This window comes from Onthophagus taurus, chromosome 1 (genome assembly GCF_036711975.1).
Source record: "Onthophagus taurus isolate NC chromosome 1, IU_Otau_3.0, whole genome shotgun sequence".
Taxonomy (NCBI): domain Eukaryota; kingdom Metazoa; phylum Arthropoda; class Insecta; order Coleoptera; family Scarabaeidae; genus Onthophagus; species Onthophagus taurus.
This window is the reverse complement of record NC_091966.1, coordinates 1,933,974-1,946,962: the sequence shown is the minus strand read 5'-3', so window position 1 is coordinate 1,946,962 and position 12,989 is coordinate 1,933,974.

The following is a 12,989-nucleotide window of genomic DNA, read 5'->3' as shown; positions in this document are numbered from 1 at the left end:
TAACACGAGATCGAATCACGGCGACTTTATCCGGGATCGATTAAGTATGAAGCAATAAAGGAAGTCGTTTAATGAAATAAATGAATAGTACGACTAAATTTTAATATAATATAGGAGCCAGTTAAGCGAGAGTTAAATTCGTGGTACACATAGTTTAAAAAGAATAATATTGGTGTGTATCGAAAGTTATGTGAAAATTATTAGGTTCAAAAAGTTTTGAAACAATTTTAAGGAGGACATAAGATGATAAATACTTGATGCTCACCACCTCATCCAAAAAAACAATTGCTTCGCGTATCCTTTGCCGTTTCAATTAATAATAAAGTTATCAGTGGGTACAATCTCAAACTGTTTATGCCATTGCAAAGAAATTATCAACATATCGAGATAATATCAAGTTTACATAATGTCAAATCGAGGCATGATTCCTTCTACTCTTGTAGTATTAGCGAAGAAGTCAATATTTGGAGTATTTGGGAACAATATTGAGGGAAACCAGTCACTATGCCTAAACGATTCCTAGCATACTACGTAAGGGAGAATGAGAGATGTTAAATCAGATATTGAAGGATATAGCGAAAGATTTCTGCTGAAAACCCTTGAAAAAGGTCTGGAACGGTATATCCGTACGGTGCCATTGGTATCTGGTCCACTGAGTCGCCACCAGTATGCTTATCAAGCGGGAAAATCAGCAGAATTGGCTCTACACAACTTAGTTGGTAGAGTATCCAGGACGCTGCAGGATAAAGAAATCTTGGTTTGTGCGTTTCTGGATATAGAGGGAGCGTTCAACAACGCAATACCACAATCTCTTGAAAGAGCTGCTCTTGACAGGGGAGTGGAAGCAACTATAGCGGGTTGGATCCGCAATATGCTAGATAGTAGAATAGTTTCTACTTCACTCCACGGTGTACGATACGCTTCAGGCCGGGAGGTGGCTGCCCGCAGGGAGGGGTGTTATCTCCCCTGCTTTGGTCCCTCCTAGTTGACGATCTGATTGCGATAGTCGAAGCCGTTGGTGTGGAAATACAAGCTTATGCTGATGACATTATCGTTATGGTCAAAGGAACCTGTTTGCCGAGGATATCTAAAGTCCTCCAGGTGACCCTAGATACCATTTGCGCTTGGTATAAGGGAGAGAACCTCTCAATAAACCCGCAAAAGATAATTGTTGTGCCCTTCACCAGGAAGCGAAAGTTGGATGGACTAATCCGCCCAACTATCCAAGGTGAAGAAATTCCTTTCTCAAAGGAAGTCAAATATCTAGGAGTAATCCTAGACAAAACTCTGTCATGGAATGGACATTTGCAGGGAGTTTTGCACAAAGCTAGACTATCCTTGTGGACTTGTTGCAGTCTTTGTGGAAAAAATTGGGGTCTTACCCCTGAAAGACTGTACTGGCTCTATGTGACTGTGGTTAGACCTATGATCACATACGGAGCAGCAGCCTGGTATAGGAAAGTCCGACAGACTTCAGTTATCAGTAAACTTTCACGAATTCAACGAGTAGCTGGATTGGCAATCTCTGGTGCGATAGGCACAACGCCAACTCTAGCAATGGAGGTTCTGCTTGGCCTATCTCCTCTGCATTTGCATATAGAGAAAGTGGCTAGAACAACCATTTACAGATTTAAGCAATATGCACAAAACTGTTCCGACATGTCCTATCAATGGGCTGCGGAAGACATTATAAGCACTGATACTGTGCTATCAATGCCGTCAGATTTGGCGGTATCACTATCAGTGATTAATGCTCGATACCAGATTGTACTGCCTGAGCGGCAGTCCTGGATCGAAAATGAAAATTCTCTGATTCGGGCAGACATTTGCTTGTACACAGATGGATCAAAAACGCCTGAAGGGGTAGGAGCAGGAGTATACTGCCAGACACCTCGAATTAAGCAAGCCTACAGCCTGGGTACGTACTGTACTGTATTCCAGGTGGAAGTATTTGCTATTGACATGGGTGCTAAAATCCTTCTTGAAAGAGGGGTGAAGAACATGACAGTACGAATTTTCTCAGACAGTCAAGCCGCTCTCCAGGCGCTGCAAGCCGTGAAAACGGTGTCGGCTCTGGTTAATGATTGTAAGAGAACATTAAACACACTGAGTTGTGATAACAGAGTCTCTCTGATCTGGGTCCCGGGTCACTCTGGTGTTGCTGGCAATGAAGCGGCAGATAAGCTAGCACGAGATGGCAGCGCTGAAGCGTTTGTGGAACCGGAACCAGCAGTTGGTGTATCATTTGCGATGGCCAAATATAGGATTGGACTGTGGGCTGAAGAGAGACTTCGCCTACTGTAGACCAGTTCTCCTGGAATGAGACATGCTAAGGTATTTATTAACATCGCCACTGTCAAACCCGGGAATATTTTAGGACTTGCCCGTAGTAGCATAAAAGTTCTAATGGGCACTGGCGATTAAAAGCACACCTCAACTTGTTGGGTTTAGCCGACGATGTTGAATGCCGACTATGTGCGGAGGAAGCAGAGACGGTTGAGCATGTTTTATGCCACTGCCCTGCCGTTAACCGTATCAGATTCTCGATTTTTGGGTCGCAGTTTATCTCCTCAAAAGATCTGAATGACCTTTCGCCGAGCAAGGTATTAATGTTCGTTAAGAGCATTGGACTGCACGGTGAAATTTGATAACGATATCTATCGGGGTACAATAGATCCTTAGGGTCGCGGTGCAAGGTTGGTTGGTCCGCCTACCCGATATGTATTCTATGTAATGTAATGTAATGTAATAGCGAAAGATATCGATGGATATCAGTCACAGCATAGAGTGCTATCTGAGACAATGATGAGGATACTAAAAATGAAGTTGAGGGATGTCAGTGACAATATCCCAGACATTATGTCTATAATAATGGGACGATTTTGAACTATACCAGCAACTATATAGAAGGATGTCTAAGACCCGGTTTTACTATATTGCTGGATAACAGATATGATGTCAAGGCATAAAACACACAGACACTACATAAAAGGATGACCAGGGAAGATATTTAAAGATATAAGAATTAATATTAAGGGATCTGAGGTGTGCTAGAGACAATATTGAGAAATGACCAGGACATTGTTGAGGAACCCCGATTTGATTTTGAACTATTCTAGAGATGATGTTAATGTTTGCTACTAACAATTTTGATAGATTTTTAAAACTATATTGAGGGTAACAAAAAGGCTATTGAGAGATGGTCATATAATATGATCATATTTAGGGATGATTAGGATGTTGGTGAAGAGTATTAGTCAGTATATTAAGAGCTGGCCTGAATATATCGAAACGGAACATTTTAATTTTTTATGTTTTGCACACATTCCTATTTAAAATATATTTGAAATGGATTTCACCCTATATTTGGCATTGTGTGCTGTTCACGGTGATGTTGATGTTAAGGAATATCGGAAACAATTTTGAAGAATGTTTTAAATATGTAAAGGGTTGTTGGGGATGATATGGAAGGATGTTTGGTTCAGGTTGAGAAGAATTGACATTGAAACATATCAGAACTATTGATATTACAGAGATGGTGTGCCAGGGACGATATTGAGGTATGGTTAGGACGATGTTGCGAGATGCTACACATATGTCTAGAAATAGTTAAAACGATTTTGAGGCATGCCATGAATTACATGATACAATGTACGGGACGATGTCAATGATTATCAAAGTTGGCAATGAGTGCTGCTCGGGATGATGTCTTAACATCCAATATCGAAGGATGTTAAGAATATGTAGAGGTTGACATTGAAAACAAGCCGGGATAATGAAAATGATATAGGGAGATGTACTGAACCTAACTGATGGTTGTTAAAGACTGCTAGAGATAATATTGAGGGATGTCTGACATGATGTTGAAAGGTTCTGGATGTGATATCGAGGAATAGTTACTGGTTAACCAAATTGTTATCCAAATGTGTCTAAATGTGAAGAATATGTAGAGTGTTAACATTGAAAGCAGGCCAGGATAATGAGAATGATATAGAGAGATGTACTGAAACTTACTGATGGTTATTAAAGACTGCTAGAGATAATATTAAGGGATGTTCGAGATGATGTTGAAAGGTTCTGGACGTGATATCGCGAAATAGTTTCTAGTTATCCAAATTGTTATCCAAATGTATCCATACATAGATACATAGATATCCAAATGTGTCTAAATGAGTCCACATGCGTCAAATTTTGTAAAAATGAGTCTAAATATTACTAAATAAGTCTAAATTAGTCCTAAAGTGTCTAAATAAAGATGCTCAAATATATCCAAATATGCATATAGAAACGGTTTGGAATTTTAAATTTTGGCCGATGCTTTTCTTTCGTGGTTTGAATAATCTCAGTACTATTGAGGGCGATTTGATAGCCTAATCGAGAGCACCCGTAGGCTAGTTTTATCCGCGTGGAATAGCATAACAGAGAAATCTAGAAAATATGAATTGAAATAGAGGAGTGAAGAAAATTGTAGAATGGATATAACAGGGATAGAGAACTAGAAACAGTTCAAAAATTCGGATCGGAATATCGATGCATGCTGGATGAAGAAATGATGTATATGATTATATTACACTACTTGATTCATACAATCAACAAAAAGAATGTTTCGAGTTTGTAGCACACTCTTCTCGATCTTCTTTTTTACGCTCCTTTTATTTAGTATTTTTGCAACTTCAACCCGTACTTTGCCGGTTTCGAAGGTTGGTACATCTTTATTATCGAATTTAAAACAATTAGGAAACTCAATAACATTTTTGGCATGGAAAGCAAGTCTAACAGATTAAGAAGTTTTATTTTACTTTGTAATATGGAATTTTGTAATTATTGTGTTTTTTTAATGTTGCCTAATTAAATTCCAACAGTCTGGACGCTGTTATATCATCGAGTGCTGGCAAAGCGCCAGTACATGTTTAGTTTGATGTCGTATTCGAGACACGCTCGATCCACTTTCTACGCTCGGTATTAAGTGCAAGTTCACTGCAACAATCACGTTCCACAAAGAGGACAAGCAACAACCTTGTTATAAACCGTTTCCATGATGGTCACAATAACGAAATCGCCAAATTTTTTTTTTCATAATTTTATTGGGTAATAATCGAGAAATTTTCTAAAACACTATTTATTATTTTAAATTATTCCCCATTATTTCCGAATACATATAAAGTTTCATTAAAAAATTGAAAGTGATTCATGTAGAGGTGCCTACGCGATCAGTTTACTATCGCCTCGTTGATACACTTGGCTGATTTTAGGTAATAGCGTATTATATGCGCGGAATAACTTCGAATAGAATCCAGGCGTGGCGGTGTTATGCCATCTGGTGGCGGTCGGCTACCAAAGCCAAGAATTTATGACATTGCAAAAATGGCTCACCTCCGGAACGAGATCAAGAATTCTTGTACGTGACAAAGTACACGTAGATAATGTCGCGGCATCAAAAATAAATTTTAACATAATTTATGGATGTTAAAAACGAATAAAGTTAAAAAAAATCATTGTTTGTTCGGAAAAGTTTGTGCGTCACGAATACATAATGAATTAAAGTTCTTTTTTACTTTTAACGAAATCGTTTTCTGTTTCAAAATAAAACACACGTATCTAAAAGTTTACAAAATAGTAAACACGTAATTCGAAATATTGCACGAACCAGAATGGTTTTCTAGACGAGCTTTCAGTCTAGAAAAGACAATCCATTAATAATTTTGTGATGTATTTTGAAATATGACGACCTTTAAATGACGCATTGTAGATTTTGGTATGAATGGAATAAAGATGTAATTTGGGTATTTCAACATTCTAATCTTACCTAATAAATGAGTTTAAAAGAATAGCAAAGAAAGAGTTACGATTTCAACAGCTTAATTATGAAAACTTTAAGAATATAAGAAACAAATTTGGGGTAAAATAGAAACAAAAAATCGTTTTTGAATTTTTTTTAATAATAAATAATACTAAATAATAATATTAATTAAAATCGATCATTAAAATACGAATATTCCAAACTATTTCCTATAAAACTCGTAGGTTGTGGAAAATTTTGAAAATCTTGTTGAAATTGAGGTAGATTTTGTGGTATTTGTCTCCCTGGCATTGGAACTGTTTTAACACGTTCCAATTGGATGCTATTAAAAGCTCTTGGGAACATCACCGGAGGTTCCGTACCTTCTTCAATGATTGGCATTTTGTAATAATAATTTTCGTCATCTTTCAATACTCTTTAACCGATTTAAAAACTTTCGTTTACATAATATGACATTTTGACATGGTATTTGCAACGTTTTAACAGCTTGTAACCTTTTCTTGGTATTATAAGACATATTTTGACAACCTTGATATATTTTTTGTTCTTTCTGATATTTTTGACCCCTTTGAACAACTTTCTATAATCTAATTGACAAATTTTGACACTTTTTGACACATTCTCCCATTAGCAGGTACTTTTTTTAACTTCTTTGGACAGTTTTTGACAGTTTTTAACAAAATCTGATACTTTTTGACATCGTTTGGTACCCTTCAACAAATTTAACAACTTTTTTTCCATTAAAAAAAACACAATTAATTAGGCAGTCTATAAGGAAAGTTACAAACTTACAGATCTATTACATCTGTAAATTTTTACTTTCACTAATGCTGCCAACAAGGTAGCAACCTATAAGGCACGTTACAAACATCCAGATGTAGTAGCTCATGCTGCCAACAAGTTGGCAGGCTTTACGATATGGACCAGAAGTTCTGAGATACAATAGCTCATGCTGCCAACAAGTTGGCAGTTTATAAGCTATGCTACAAGCTGCCAGATAAAGTACCTCATGCTGCCAACAACTTGACAAGCTCTACTATGTAGAATAGAAGTTCTGTGGTAGAATAGCTCATACTGTCAATAAGTTGGCAGGCTCTACGACATAAAATAGAAGTTATCTGATACAACAGCTCATGCTGCCTACAAGTTGGCAGCTTATGAGACACGTTACAAACATCGAGATGTAGTAGCTCATGCTGCCTACAAGTTAGAAACCTATAAGGCACGTTACAAACATCCAGATGTAGTAGCTCATGCTGCCAACAAATTGGCAGGCTTTACGATATGGAACAGAAGTTCTGAGATACAATAGCTCATGCTGCCAACAAGTTGGCAGTCTATCAGCAATGCTACAAGCTTCCAGATAAAGTACCTCATGCTGCCAACAACTTGGCAAGCTCTACGATGTAGAATAGAAGTTCTGTGGTAGAATAGCTCATACTATCAACAAGTTGGCAGGCTCTACGGCATAAAATAGAAGTTATGTGATACAACAGCTCATGCTGCCAACAAGTTGGCAGCTTATAAGACACGTTACAAACATCCAGATGTAGTAGCTCATACTGCTAACAAGTTGGCAAGCTTTACGATATAGAACAGAAGTTCTGAGATACAATAGCTCATGCTGCCAACAAGTTAGAAACCTATAAGGCACGTTACAAACATCCAGATGTAGTAGCTCTTGCTGCCAACAAGTTGACATGCTTTACGATATGGAACAGAAGTTCTGAGCTACAATAGCTCATGCTGCCAACAAGTTGGCAGGCTCTACGATATAGAATAGAAGTTATGTGATACACTAGCTCATGCTGCCAACAAGTGGGCAGTCTATAACAAAGGTTACAAGCTTCCATATACAGTAGATCATGCTTTTGGTATGAATGGAATAAAGATGTAATTTGGGTATTTCAACATTCTAATCTTACCTAATAAATGAGTTTAAAAGAATAGCAAAGAAAGAGTTACGATTTCAACAGCTTAATTATGAAAACTTTAAGAATATAAGAAACAAATTTGGGGTAAAATAGAAACAAAAAATCGTTTTTGAATTTTTTTTAATAATAAATAATACTAAATAATAATATTAATTAAAATCGATCATTAAAATACGGATATTCCAAACTATTTCCTATAAATCTCGTAGGTTGTGGAAAATTTTGAAAATCTTGTTGAAATTGAGGTAGATTTTGTGGTATTTGTCTCCCTGGCATTGGAACTGTTTTAACACGTTCCAATTGGATGCTATTAAAAGCTCTTGGGAACATCACCGGAGGTTCTGTACCTTCTTCAATGATTGGAGTTGCTTCCCTATCGCTGGATCTACCAAAACTTGGGGGGTAAATTCTTCCCATATAGATGAATTGGGCTGAAACCAGCGTTGAAAGAATTGAAGCGAGAACGAAAATGATTCCGAAAATGTTCGACATTTTTCTAAGATCTTCTTAAGTGGGCAACAGAAACACTGACCTACTGGCCACCAATACTTCGCTTTTTATACGTCACCGGCGAATGGCACTCTGCAAATTATTGGTTTCCAACATCTCGCTCGGCCGTATTGGCGAAGAAAAGGACAGGTGCTGATACGTAACACGCTTTGAGGATCTCGTGATAAACTTGCTCAACACAACGCCCCTACTTTTACCTTAGTGCCACACCGTTCTCTCACTCCAAGTCACGGACACTCCGTCCAATATCACAACGTCCAATTTTTTTTTAGGATATTACCAAATATTACAAATTTGAACTAATTTTTTTTTAAATCTAATTTTAAACGAACAAAGAATTTTAACCCCGAACAGAACAAGGATCTGGTACACGTGGATACGTTTTTATTCTTACTGGAATTGCCGACAAATAAATAACAGTTACTAGAAACTGTCTAATAGGTTGGTCAATGCATTCTTTATGTTAAAGATCAATTATTAAGTTAATGAGCTTTGAATACCACGGTATACTTTGTAATAAAAAATATTGCGGCTTTTAAACTTGCATAATTAATAAATTAAATATGTTAAATTAATACCATAAATAAGATTAATCGTAACATTAAAATCCGTTTAATATGTTTCGATTTAAATTTTAAATAAAATGAAAACAATAAAATTAATTTAGACACCTTTTTATTATTAATTCATACAAAAATACAAAAAAGGATTATAATTTATTATAAAACAATAAATTTTCTTTTTCCCTCTTCATCGCCTTACCACGGATGTACACCAGCAGCAACGAAAGGAGCATGACTAATTAAAGGTGCTGCAGCATAAGTAGCAACAACAGGAGCGGCATGAACAACTGGAGCAGCAATAGCAGCACTATGAACTACAGAACTGCTTTGATGGCTGATTGAAGTAGGAATGCTTCCTACGACCGTAGAATAAGCCAGAGGTGCATGTAAAAGACTTGGAGCTGCGGAGACGGCAACGAAGAAAAGGGCCAACACCACCAATTTGTACATCTTGAGGTCTGTGTTGTTGTTGTTCTTGTACTGGATGTGTCCGTTGAACTGTATCGTTACGACCGAGGTTCGGGTCTTTTATAGTTGAATTGAATTACGATGGCGACACCAGGAAAAAGGTGGGCAAAGTGGTTACAAAATATATGGACCTGCTTCGTGTCAACCTTGCTGATGGTTTTTGCCGACTTCCTGCGTACGACGAGGCTAAAGCTTAATGATTCGCGTAAAGAAAAAAAAAACGAATTTAATCGGATACATTTGCGATTTAAATCGAATTCATAAATAAACGAACGATACTTTACATTTCAACGCACAACGCGTTAATAGTTTAATCCAAGTTCACAAAAACCACTTAACACAATGGTAACGATGTCGGTTTCGCAACGTCCATAAAGCGCGAAACACAACATGTAACACTAACAATAACTGTCTTTCTAGAGTGTTGGATAAACCGGCGCGGCTCCGTGACATTTCAACTTCCTCATTATGAATATATTATAGCATAAATTTTTTTCGATACGCAACCAGTTGCATAACCGGCTTTGTTACAGTCAATGCAATTGATATTGAAATGGACGAATGATTCCGGCGAATTCGTTGATGGTAATCGATACTTTACGCACTCTGAATATTTAATTTGATCGTTACTAAGATTTCTTTTTACGGAATCAAAACGAAAACTTTCTATAAAATTACAAATAAGACGAAAATATTGTTAAAACACTTAACTATGTTGTGGATGTGTTATTAACTTCACATCTTTAATGAATACATACGCTCCAAGTGCTTTGTTATGCTTTTTCGAAATTGTCGTGAGAAAAGTGTAATTCTAAGAACTGAATTTAGTCAATTCAATTGTAACATTGCATGCAAAAAGGTTTAGAACACATAGGAATCGTTCAAATATCGGTAAACCAACCTACAAGTTCAAAGTGTTGCTAAAAATACAAAAATAGCCTGCGTAAAATTATTTCGTATCACAAACAAGGTTATTTTGGTTACAAATTTGAGAACTTTTGACATATTTTGGCATACATCATATTTAACAACCTTATTAACAAGAATTGTCATTTTTTTGACACTTTTCCATTAGCAGATAATTTTTTTGGCACTTTTTGGCATTTTGTAATAATAATTTTCGTCATCTTTCAATACTCTTTAACCGATTTAATACCTTTCGTTTACATAATATGACATTTTGACATGGTTTTTGCAACGTTTTAACAGCTTGTAACCTTTTCTTGGTATTATCAGACATATGTTGACAACCTTGAAATAATTTTTTTCTTTCTGATATTTTTAACCCCTTTGAACAACTTTCTATAACCTAATTGACAAATTTTGACACTTTTTGACATATTTTCCCATTAGCAAGTACTTTTTTAAACTTTCTTGGACACTTTTTGACAGTTTTTAACAAAATCTGATACTTTTTGACATCGTTTGGTACCCTTCAACAAATTTAACAACTTTTTTTCCATTAAAAAAAGCATACAGTTAATTAGGTAGTCTATAAGGAAAGTTACAAACTTACAGATCTATTACATCTGTAAATTTTTACTTTCACTAATGCTGCCAACAAGGTAGCAACCTATAAGGCACGTTACAAACATCCAGATGTAGTAGCTCATGCTGCCAACAAGTTAGCAGGCTTTACGATATGGACCAGAAGTTCTGAGATACAATAGCTCATGCTGCTAACAAGTTGGCAGTCTATAAGCAATGCTACAAGCTTCCAGATAAAGTACCTCATGCTGCCAACAACTTGGCAAGCTCTACGATGTAGAATAGAAGTTCTGTGATACAATAGCTCATGCTTTCAACAAGTTGGCAGGCTCTACGATATAACATAGAAGTTATGTGATACAACAGCTCATGCTGCCAACAAGTTGGCAGCTTATGAGACACGTTACAAACATCCAGACGAAGTAGCTCACGCTGCCAACAAGTTGGCAAGCTTTACGATATGGAACAGAAGTTCTGAGATGCAATAGCTCATGCTTTCAACAAGTTGGCAGGCTCTACGATATAACATAGAAGTTATGTGATACAACAGCTCATGCTGCCAACAAGTTGGCAGCTTATGAGACACGTTACAAACATCCAGACGAAGTAGCTCACGCTGCCAACAAGTTGGCAAGCTTTACGATATGGAACAGAAGTTCTGAGATGCAATAGCTCATGCTTTCAACAAGTTGGCAGTCCATACGCAATGCTACAAGCTTTTAAATAAAGTACCTCATGCTGCCAACAACTTGGCAGGCTCTACGATGTAGACTAGAAGTTCTGTGTTACAATAGCTCATACTGTCAACAAGTTGGCAGGCTCTACGATATAAAATAGAAGTTATGTGATACAATAACTCATACTGCCAACAAGTTGGCAGCCTGTGAGACACGTTACAAACATCCAGATGTAGTAACTCATGCTGCCAACAAGTTGGCAGGCTTTACAATATGGAACAGAACTTCTGAGATATAATAGCTCATGCTGTAAACAAGTTGGTAGTCTATAAGCAATGCTAGAAGCTTCCAGATAAAGTACCTCACGCTGCCAACAACTTGGCAGGCTCTACGATGTAGAATAGAAGTTCTGTGATACAATAGCTCATGCTGTCAACAAGTTAGCAGCCTATGAAACACGTTGCAAACATCCAAATGTAGTAGCACATGCTGCCAACAAGTTAGCAGGCTTTACAATATGGAACAGAACTTCTGAGATATAATAGCTCATGCTGTCAACAAGTTGGCAATCTATAAGCAATGCTACAATCTTCCAGATAAAGTACCTCACGCTGCCAACAACTTGGCAGGCTCTACGATGTAGAATAGAAGTTCTGTGATACAATAGCTCCTGCTACCAACAAGTTGGCAGTCTATAACAAAGGTTACAGGCTTCCATATAAAGTAGCTCACTCTGTCAACAAGTTCGTAGTCTATAAGAAACCTCCCTTCCCCATTTTAATTTGTTACATTCAGTTTTACTGTACTTATTAAGTTGTGGTTACCCGACATATTAAAATGATGCATTAAACTATAACATGTTTGCAAACTTTTTGAAACGTTTTAACATGTTGTGACTCTTTCGACATCTTTTTTTTCCTTTCAATCTTTTACCGTTATGACACGTTCTAGTTTAATCCGATATTGTTTAAATGCATTATCACAATTTTTACACATTGTAGCACTCTTTGACACATTTTTCTTTTTGTTTTATAAACTTGTTGATAATTTTTTAAAACAATTTTTATTACTCTTTGGAACTATCTGATATCTTTCAATATTTTTGACAACTTTTTCCTCCCTTGGACACATTTATTGTTGTTTATTGATATATTGTAACACTATTTGACAGTTTTTACCATTTCACCTTATTGTTGTTTATTGCCATTTTTTAAGATTTATTGATACTTTTTGAGACTTGTTACAGTTTTTGACACAATTTAACACTTTTTCCCCATATCCAGCAACTTTTTGTACTAAAGTTAATGTTCTGTACTAAAGTAAAGTGTGCTAATGACTCTCATCTATTTTAATACAGTCTTACACCCTTTGTGTCTTTTATTCAACAACTATTTATCCGGTTCCTCATTTTTGCTACTAAATGCAGTGTTCACGCATCACATTATTAGTTTCTTATTATTGTTTATTTTCGTTATACGTTATTATTTTGTTTCGGTTCGTTCCATTGATTGAGGGTGGGGGCGAACCAGTTCTTTTCTTTTGGGGAAGT